Genomic DNA, 9,143 nt, shown 5'->3' with positions numbered 1-9,143 from the left:
ACACACACATACACACACACACATATATATATATATAACTATATAAATATATATATATGTACATATATATATGGATATAATGGAATGAGCTAAAAATAACAATAATATAGGGCAGGAAGAGGTAAAATGGAAGCATTATCTCATATAAAAGAGGAAAGAGTAGAACCATTACAGAGAAGAGGAGGAAGGGAAGGAGGAATATTAATACTAGCACACAATTCTCATTAGATATAGATTGAAGAGAGAACAATAAGAGTTAGGAAGGGGAAAATCTTTTTTTAATATTCAATTTTTGTTTTTATTTTTTATTGATTAATTAAGAAAAATTTTCCATGGTAAAGAAGACATGTTCTTTCCCTCCTCTCCTCCAACCCCCCCTCCCAATGCCAACACACAATTCCATTGAGTTTTGCATGTGTCATTGAAGAAGACCTATTTCCATATGATTGATATTGGCACTAGGGTGATCATTTAGAGTCTACATCCCAAATCATATCCCCATCGACACATGTGATCAAGCAATTGTTTTTCTTCTTCATTTCTGTTTCCACAGTTCTTTCTTTGAATTTGGATACCATTCTTTCTCATGGATCCTTCAGAAATGTCTTGGATCATTGCATTGCTATAGTAGAGAAATCCATTATATTTGATTGAGCCACAGTGTATCTGTCTCTGTGTATAAGGTTCTCCTGGTTCTAATACTTTCACTCTGCATCAATTGCTGGAGGTTGTTCCAGTTCACATGGAATTCCTTCAGTTCATTATTCCTTTTAGCATAATAGTATTCCAACACAAACATATCCCACAATTTGTTTAGCCATTTCCCAATTAAAGGGAATCCACTCATTTTACAATTTGTTGCCACCACAAAGAGTAGAGTTATAAATATTTTTATACAAATCATTTTCATTATTATCTCTTTGGGGCATAAACATAGAAGTGGTATGGCTGGATCAAAGGGTAGGCAGTTTTTTAAAGACCTTTGGGCATAGTTCCAAATTGCCATCCAAAACAGTTGGATAAATTCACAACTCTACCAGCAGTGCATTAATGTCCCTATTTTGCCACTCCAACATTAATTAATTTCCTTTGTTGTCATGTTAGCAAATCTGGTAGATGTGAAGTGGTACCTCAGACTTGTTTTGATTTGCATTTATCTAATCATAAGAGATTTAGAACACTTTTTCATATGGTTATTGATTGTTTTGATGACTTTATCTGAAAATTGCCTATTTATGTCCCTTGTCCATTTGGAAGGGGGAAATCTTAAGGGAGAAATCTTACAGAGAAACAGGAGGGTGAAAGGATAGGATAAGAAGCCTAAGAGTCTCCTTAAAGATTAAGGAACTAAGAAAAATGACTATAGGTTAAATAAAAAAAAAGCAAGGAGGTAAAGAATGGAAGGAATTGAGGATTTCCAGGTTAAGATGGCGGCAGAGTAAAAGCAGCTGCTTAACCTCTCCTAACCCACACAGAGAGGACTCCTCAAGAGGACGTAAAAACAAACCCAGAGGAACAAAGGGACCTCACAAATGGGAGCAGCATTGAAGGTATGTGGGATTGGGGCATTTCCATGCTATAAGGGGGTGAAATAGCTCTCACTAAAATGCAATCTGAACAACCCCTTCCCCCCATACTACTCACAGTGCTAAAGCCAGCTCACAAGAGTTAGAGCAAGATTGGGGCATTCATTAAGTTCTTAGAAGATACCTGGGATCACCAAAGCCTTCTCCTGAGAGCAGCAAGACTTAAGACCCCAAGAGTCTAAAGAACTGGACTTTGAACACAGACTTTGAAGAAGAAATAATAGAAACAATCAATAATTTCATTGAAGAGAATGACAATGATGAGACATCCTACCAAACTCTGTGGGATACAGCTAAGGCAATACTCAGGGGGAAATTTATATCCTTGAGTGTATATATTAACAAATTAGAGAGGGCAAAGATCAATGAACTGGGCATACAAATTAAAAAAAAAACTAGAAAGGGAACAAATTAAAAATGCCAATATAAAGACCAAATTAGAGATTATAAAAATTAAAGGAGAAATCAATAAAATTGAAAGTAAAAGAACTATTAAATTAATAAATAAGACTACAAACTGGTACTTTGAAAAAACAAACAAAATTGACAAAGTACTGGTCAATTGATTTAAATAAAGGAAAGAAGAAAACCAAATCATCAGTATCAAAGATGAAAAGGGAGACTTCACTTCTAACGAAGAGGAAATCAAGGCAATCATTAAAAACTATTTTGAATGATTATATGGCAATAAATATAACAATCTAGGTGAGATGGATGTATATTTACAAAAATATAAATTTCCTAGATTAACAGTAGAAGAAATAGAATACTTAAATAACCCCATATCAGAAAAAGAAATTGAACAAGCCATCAAAGAACTCCCTAAGAAAAAATCCCAGGACCAGATGGATTCACAAGTGAATTCTATCTAACCTTCAAAGAACAACTAATTCCAATCATATACAAACGATTTGACATAATAAGAAAAGAAGGAGTTCTACCAAACTCCTTTTATGATTCAAATATGGTACTGATCCCAAAGCCAGGAAGATCAAAAACAGAGAAAGAAAATTACAGACCAACCTCTGTAATGCATATAGATACAAAAATATGAAACAGAATATTAGCAAAAAGTGTCCAGCAAGTGATCATGAGGGTTATTCATTATGATCAGGTGGGATTTATACCAGGAATGCAAGGATGGTTCAACATTAGGAAAACCATCCACATAATTGACCATATCAACAAGCTAACAAAAAAAAAACCTTATAATTATATCAATAGATGCTGAAAAGGCCTTTGACAAAATACAGCACCCATTCCTATTGAAAACACTAGAAAGTATAGGAATAGAAGGTTCTTTCCTAAAAATAATAAACAGTATATATCTAAAACTATCAACAAGCATCATATGCAATGGGGATGATTTAGAAGCCTTCTCAATAAGATCAGGCGTGAAACAAGGATGCACACTATCACCACAATTATTTAACATTGTACTAGAAACACTAGCAGTAGCAATTAGAGAAGAAAAAAATTGAAGGTATTAAAATAGGCAATGAGGAGACTAAGCTATTATTCTTTTCAGATGATATGATGGTCTACTTAAAAAATCCTAGAGAATCAATTAAAAAGCTAGTAGAAATAATCAACAACTTTAACAAAGTTGCAGGATGGAAAATAAATGCACATAAATCATCAGCATTTCTATATAATTCCAACACATCAGAGTAGGAAGAGGTAGAACGAGAAACACCATTTAAAATCACCATAGATGACATAAAATACTTAGGAATCAAAACAAACACAGGAATTATACAAACACAAATACAAAACAATTTCCAAACAATTAAAACTAGATTTAAACAAGTGGAAAAGCATTGCTCATGAGTACAATTAGCTAACATAATAAAAATGACCATTCTACCCAAATTAATTTACCCATTTAGTGCCATACCTATCAAACTACCAAAAAACTTTTTTTTACTGAATTAGAAAAAATTATAACAAAGTTTGTTTGGAAGAACAAAAGACCAAGAATATCAAGGGAAATAATGAAAAAAACTGTGAAGTAAGGTGTCTTAGCAGTACCAGATATTAAACTATACTATAAAGCAGCAGTCTTCAAAGCAATATGGTACTGGCTAAGAGACAGAAGGGAATATCAGTGGAATAGACTTGGAGTAAGTGACGTCAGTAAGACAGTGTACGATAAACCCAAAGAGCCCCACTTTTGGGACAAAAATCCATTATTTGACAAAAACTGCTGGGAAAATTGGGAAATAATATGGGAGAGATTAGGTTTAGATCAACATATCATACCCTACACCAAGGTAAATTCAGAATGGGTGAATTACTTGAATATAAAGAAGGAACCTCTAAGTAAATTAAGTGAACACAGAGTAGTATACTTGTGAGATCTGTGGGAATGGGAAAATTTAAAACCAAGCAAGAGATAGAAAAAATTACAAAATGTAAAATAAATAATTTGGATTACATTATATTAAATTTTTTGTGCAAACAAAAACAATACAACCAAAATCTGAATGAAAACAATAAACTGGGAAAATATTTTTATAACAAAAAATTCTGTCAGAGGTCTAATTACTCAAATATACAAGGAGCTAAATCAATTGTATAAAAAATCAAGCCATTCCCTATTTGATGAATGGGCAAGGGATATGAATAGGCAATTTTCAAATAAAGAAATCAAAAGTATCAATAAGCACATGAGAAAGTGTTCTAAATCTCTAATAATTAGAGAAATGCACATCAAAACAACTCTCAGGTATCACCTCACACATAGCAGATTGGCTAAAATGATAACAGGAGAGAGTAATGAATGTTCGAACATTAATGCACTGCTGGTGGAGTTGTGAACAGATCCAACCATTCTGGATGGCAATTTGGAACTATGCTCAAAGAGAGATAAAAAATGCCTGCCCTTTGATTCAGCCATACCATTGCTGGGTTTGTATGCCAAAGAGATCATAGATAAACATATTTGTACAAAAATATTTATAGCTGCACTCTTTTTGGTGGCAAAAACCTGGAAAATGAGTGTATGTCCAAATTTGAGCAAGTGTATCACTTGAAGAAGTGGTAAACATAATTTATTCTCTAACAGGTAGTTATAGGCTTATTGACTGCAAAAAAAAGGAGGAAAAAATTTCTGGGGGTTAGTTGGGTTAAATAACCTGGTCCTTTGAGAATATAATCATCAATCACAAATGAAAATTTTTTACTTTCATTATTTGTTTTATCATAGGATTGGCCTTTAAAGGAAAAATCAAAAGTATATAGGGAATTTCATTAACCCTTTCATTCAAGCCAGGAACTATTAAATGTTTAAATAAAAACACATTAAATATACCCCCTAATGTTTTTAAAGATAATGTTCTTCTCTAAAGGTCAGATTAGTATCCATAAAGTAGATCAGTCCCCATGGAGAATAGCACACTCAATAGAGCATTTCTAATGGTATTTGTAATTGGTCAATCCTTTTCTAAATAACTCCATAATGGTATACTTTGTCTAAGATAATTTCAAATAACAAAGGCAGAGGTTCTTAAAATTTTTTAGTGTCATGGCACCCTTTGGCAATTTGGTGAAGTATATAAAACTCCTCTCAGATTGTTTTAAATTGTCAAAATAAAATTCAAGGGATTAATATATAGAATTACAAGGAAACTAATCTATAATTAAATTCAGTTACTATAATAATAATAATAACTTTAAAAAATCATAGACCATAATTTAAGAAGCCAAATCTAAAGGAATTTTGCGGTCAAACTATATTGCTAAACTTAGCATGCTATATAAATCCTCTTTATTATTGCTCAGCAAAAATATAAATAAAACAAAAATGTTGCATTCAATAGTATTTTATAAAATACTATAAAAAATATAAAAAATATATAAAAAAGCTATAGCTTTTTTTAGAATTTAGTGATCCAAATTTTAAACAAATTCAGTAATCAAAGTTGAGTTTCTATTGGTAATTTGTCACTATTATATGAAATTCTGAAAGTAAACCTTGGGTGAATACAGTCAACTTTCTTTGCCACTATCTATAATTTACCACAATCATTTTCTAAGCCAGATTTCTAGCTATTCTGGTGGTGGTATTCAGTAGTTTCAGTCGTATTTGGCTATTCACAAGTCTATCTGGGGTTTTCTTGGTAAAAAATACTTGAATTATTTGCTATTTCCTTCTCTAGAGGATATGAGGAAATAGGCAAATAGGATTAAATGACTTGCACAGGGTTGCACAGCTAATAAAATATCTAAGGTTGGATTTTAAATCAAGTTTCCCTGGCTATAGGAACTGTGCTCTATCCATCATGCCATTTCATTTCACCATAGTCTGGCTGAAAATACAAATGAAATGCAACTATTTTTCTATACATTGATTGTCAAGTGAAGTGAATACATAGGCTTTTGAGGAGAGATATACACCCTGGGCTATGCTAGAGTCAGCTAAACCCATTTCCAAAAGTTAACTGTTAAAAATTCAGTGGTTGCATTTATAATTCAGATTTTCCTGCATATAATTCTCTGAATCCACAAACATATATATGCACAACTGCAGAATTAGACAAGGTAAGATAGTTGCTTCTATGTTCAGTGACTTATTTTCTTCTTAGAAACCCAACCTGTAGTATCATATCAGATATATAAGTAACTTCCCCCTTCTTTCATGAAAAAGAAATGGAGTTTAGTGTTACAACGTCCTTCAAAAACTTCTGAGAACTCTCCTCATATAGTACATCTCAGGGCTTTCTCTTTTTTACACACACAGAAATAATAGAACAGTCTGTTTTTCTAAAGAAAATCCACAGCATAATTTTGGTAATTGATAACATGTAGTGCTTGAAGAGAAAATATCTAAGTAAATTATGACATTTACTACTTTTGTGATCTTGAGCATATTATTTAACTTCTTGGCCTCAGTTTTCTCAATTATACAATAATTAGATTGGACTTGATAACCGCTCAGACACCTTCTGGCTATAAATCTATGATCTGATAATCCTATGAATTTTATATGGCAATTTAAGATGGAAAACTAATAAATTAACACATTTAGGAAGATTTAACATGTGCCAGTCTAGGTACAGTGAATAGAAAGAAGTGAAAGAGTCCCTATACTGAAGGAGGCAACTTTCCAGAACCCTGAGCCAGCACAAACAGAAATCCTAGAAGAAGATCAATGGGATTTGGGTGACATTGAGATAGAAACACCTTCTGTACCTGTTGATCAATCAGCTAAAGGTAGGGAACCCTTGGTTATGGTGAAGATAGAAGATCAGATCTATCCAGCTCTTATTGACACCAAAGCAACTAGGGGCTGCTTTTGACATAGCTGTATTATGTAGTTTTCCCTTACCTATCAATCCTAAGCCATTTCCCACCTTCCCATTTCATGATATCATTAAACCCTTATCATCTAGGAACAGAGTCGATACAGATAATTTTGGGAAATACTCATATCCTCCATAAACCAAGTTCCTCTTACTAGTGGCCCTGAAGTTAATCCTAACGTCTGAGCTAGTGAGCTTCTAAGACATCAAGCTTCACCAATTCTATCCTGTGGGGAAATAATACAGAGAAAAATATCATCATAAAGAGTTTAGCCTTTCCCCACTAACCATCTCACCAAGTTAGACTATCCACAATTATTAAGCTGTTTACTATCTTCCAACTGCTTTGAGGGAGGAGGGGATTTGAAGAAGTACTCATCAAGTTTCTGCCCCTCCCTTCTAGTCAAGCCTGCTTGTATTTCTCCAAAGACCAGGGATTAGGGAGACTACAGTATCACTGACTCCTGTCATCTTTCAGTTTCCCAAATCCTAGCAACTAGGTCTGTGTTAAAATCTGCACCAGAAACTTGTGCATTAATGTGATCTGTGAGAGTTAAAGGAGCCACTGGGCAAATGGAGTTGGTGCCCAAGCTAAGTTGGTGAAGATATGCTCAATGACCTTGGATCATTCATTTCTGTTGATATACAGATGTCCATACAATCTCCTGGGGAGGGATGTTCTCTGTAAATTAGGAGCCACTATCCAATGTGATAAGTCAGGCTAGATATTCCTACATTTCCTTAAACAGTTACTCAAGCACCCTCCTTTGGTGTTCCTGGGGCAAGTGGAGGGTGATGAGGAAGAACATCATATGGGAAGTATCTTTGAAACACCTGAAGATATCCCAAAGGCAGTTTGGGCAAAACATTCAGCTGATGTAGGAATCTTAAAATCTGCCACATCTGTCGAGATCAAGATGAAACGGAGCTCTCCACCTAGAATCCTCCAGGACAGGTTGAGTAAAGGAGCTACACAGCATATCAGGCCTATCATCCAAAGTCTCCTGAACCAAGGCATTTTGGTCTATACCATATCTGAGTACAACACACCCATTTTGCCTATTAAAAAACCAAAGAAAGGTGCAAACGGCAAAATGCAATGGCAATTTATGCAGGATCTGAGAGCATTCAACAGCTTTGCTAAAAAGCCTAGCAAACAACATCGCTCAAATTCCAAGCAAAGCAGCCTGGTTCACAGTCATGGATTTGTGCTGTGCCTATTTTACCATACCCCTGCATGAGTCCAGTCAGAAGATTTTTGCATTCTCCTGGGAGGGTAGATAAATTTGTTGGACAAGAATTCTACAAGGATTCTCAGAAAGTGCATATATATTTTGCCAGATCCTGCAGAGAGACCTTGAATCAATCATATTCACTGAAAGTAAACTAGTACATTATGTTGATGACCTTTTGCTTATGTCATCAAATGCTTGAGTGTGTCAAAGGGACAGTAAATATTTATTACAAGAACTATGCAAAAGAGGACACAAGGTCTCAAAAGCAGTGGGTTACGCCTAAGGTCGAACACCTTGGTTTGTGTTGGAAAAGCATACAAGAAGGATCTCCCAAAACAGAGATGCAGATATACAGAAGCTGTGCATGCCTAAGACCAGGAAGCAGCTCCGTGCAATTTTAGGAATCACAGGTTACTGTAGGCAGTGGATCCCAGGATATATCTGATCTCAAAACCTCTGACAGACTTGACAAGGAACACTGTCTCAGAACCTTTGAAACTTACATGGGAGCACAAACATGCTATAGAAGAACTTAAAACTGCTGTTTTCACAAGCCCTGCACTTGAAATCCCTGACCATGCAAAACCATTTCACATGTTTGTGCAGGAGGACAAGGGAATTGCCAGTGCTGTATTGGTGCAAAATCTTGGGGATCAGTTTAGATCTATTGCCTGTTATAGCTCCCAGCTAGATGTTGTGGCTCGAGGGATGCCACCATGTATGAGAGCAATTGCAGCTGCTGCCCTAATGGTGAAAAAATCTTCAGATCTGGTTTTGGGATGCAGGATCATGCTGTATTCACCTCTTCAAATAGATACCATCTTGAAAAACAGCAACCTGCAAGCTTTTACATCTCAGCGCTTATCCCAATATCAAATTGTGTTGCAGGGCAATGAGAACCTAACTTTCCATTGTAAGGAGATCAACACAGCCTCAATAATGCCATACTTACCATTAGAAGAGGAACCCATCCATAGTTGTGAAGATACCTTGGAAATAGTTCAGAAAACTAGAGATGA

At 34.9% G+C, this 9,143-nt stretch overlaps 1 pseudogene; it reads left to right on the top strand.

Moving 5' to 3' along the window:
* Positions 1-8,130, top strand: part of LOC123241797 — a 73,628-nt pseudogene extending 65,498 nt beyond the window's left edge.
* Positions 8,131-9,143: the final 1,013 nt, after the last annotated feature.

This window comes from Gracilinanus agilis, chromosome 3 (genome assembly GCF_016433145.1).
Source record: "Gracilinanus agilis isolate LMUSP501 chromosome 3, AgileGrace, whole genome shotgun sequence".
NCBI classification, from domain to species: Eukaryota; Metazoa; Chordata; class Mammalia; order Didelphimorphia; family Didelphidae; genus Gracilinanus; species Gracilinanus agilis.
This window is presented reverse-complemented; position numbering and strand designations above follow the sequence as displayed.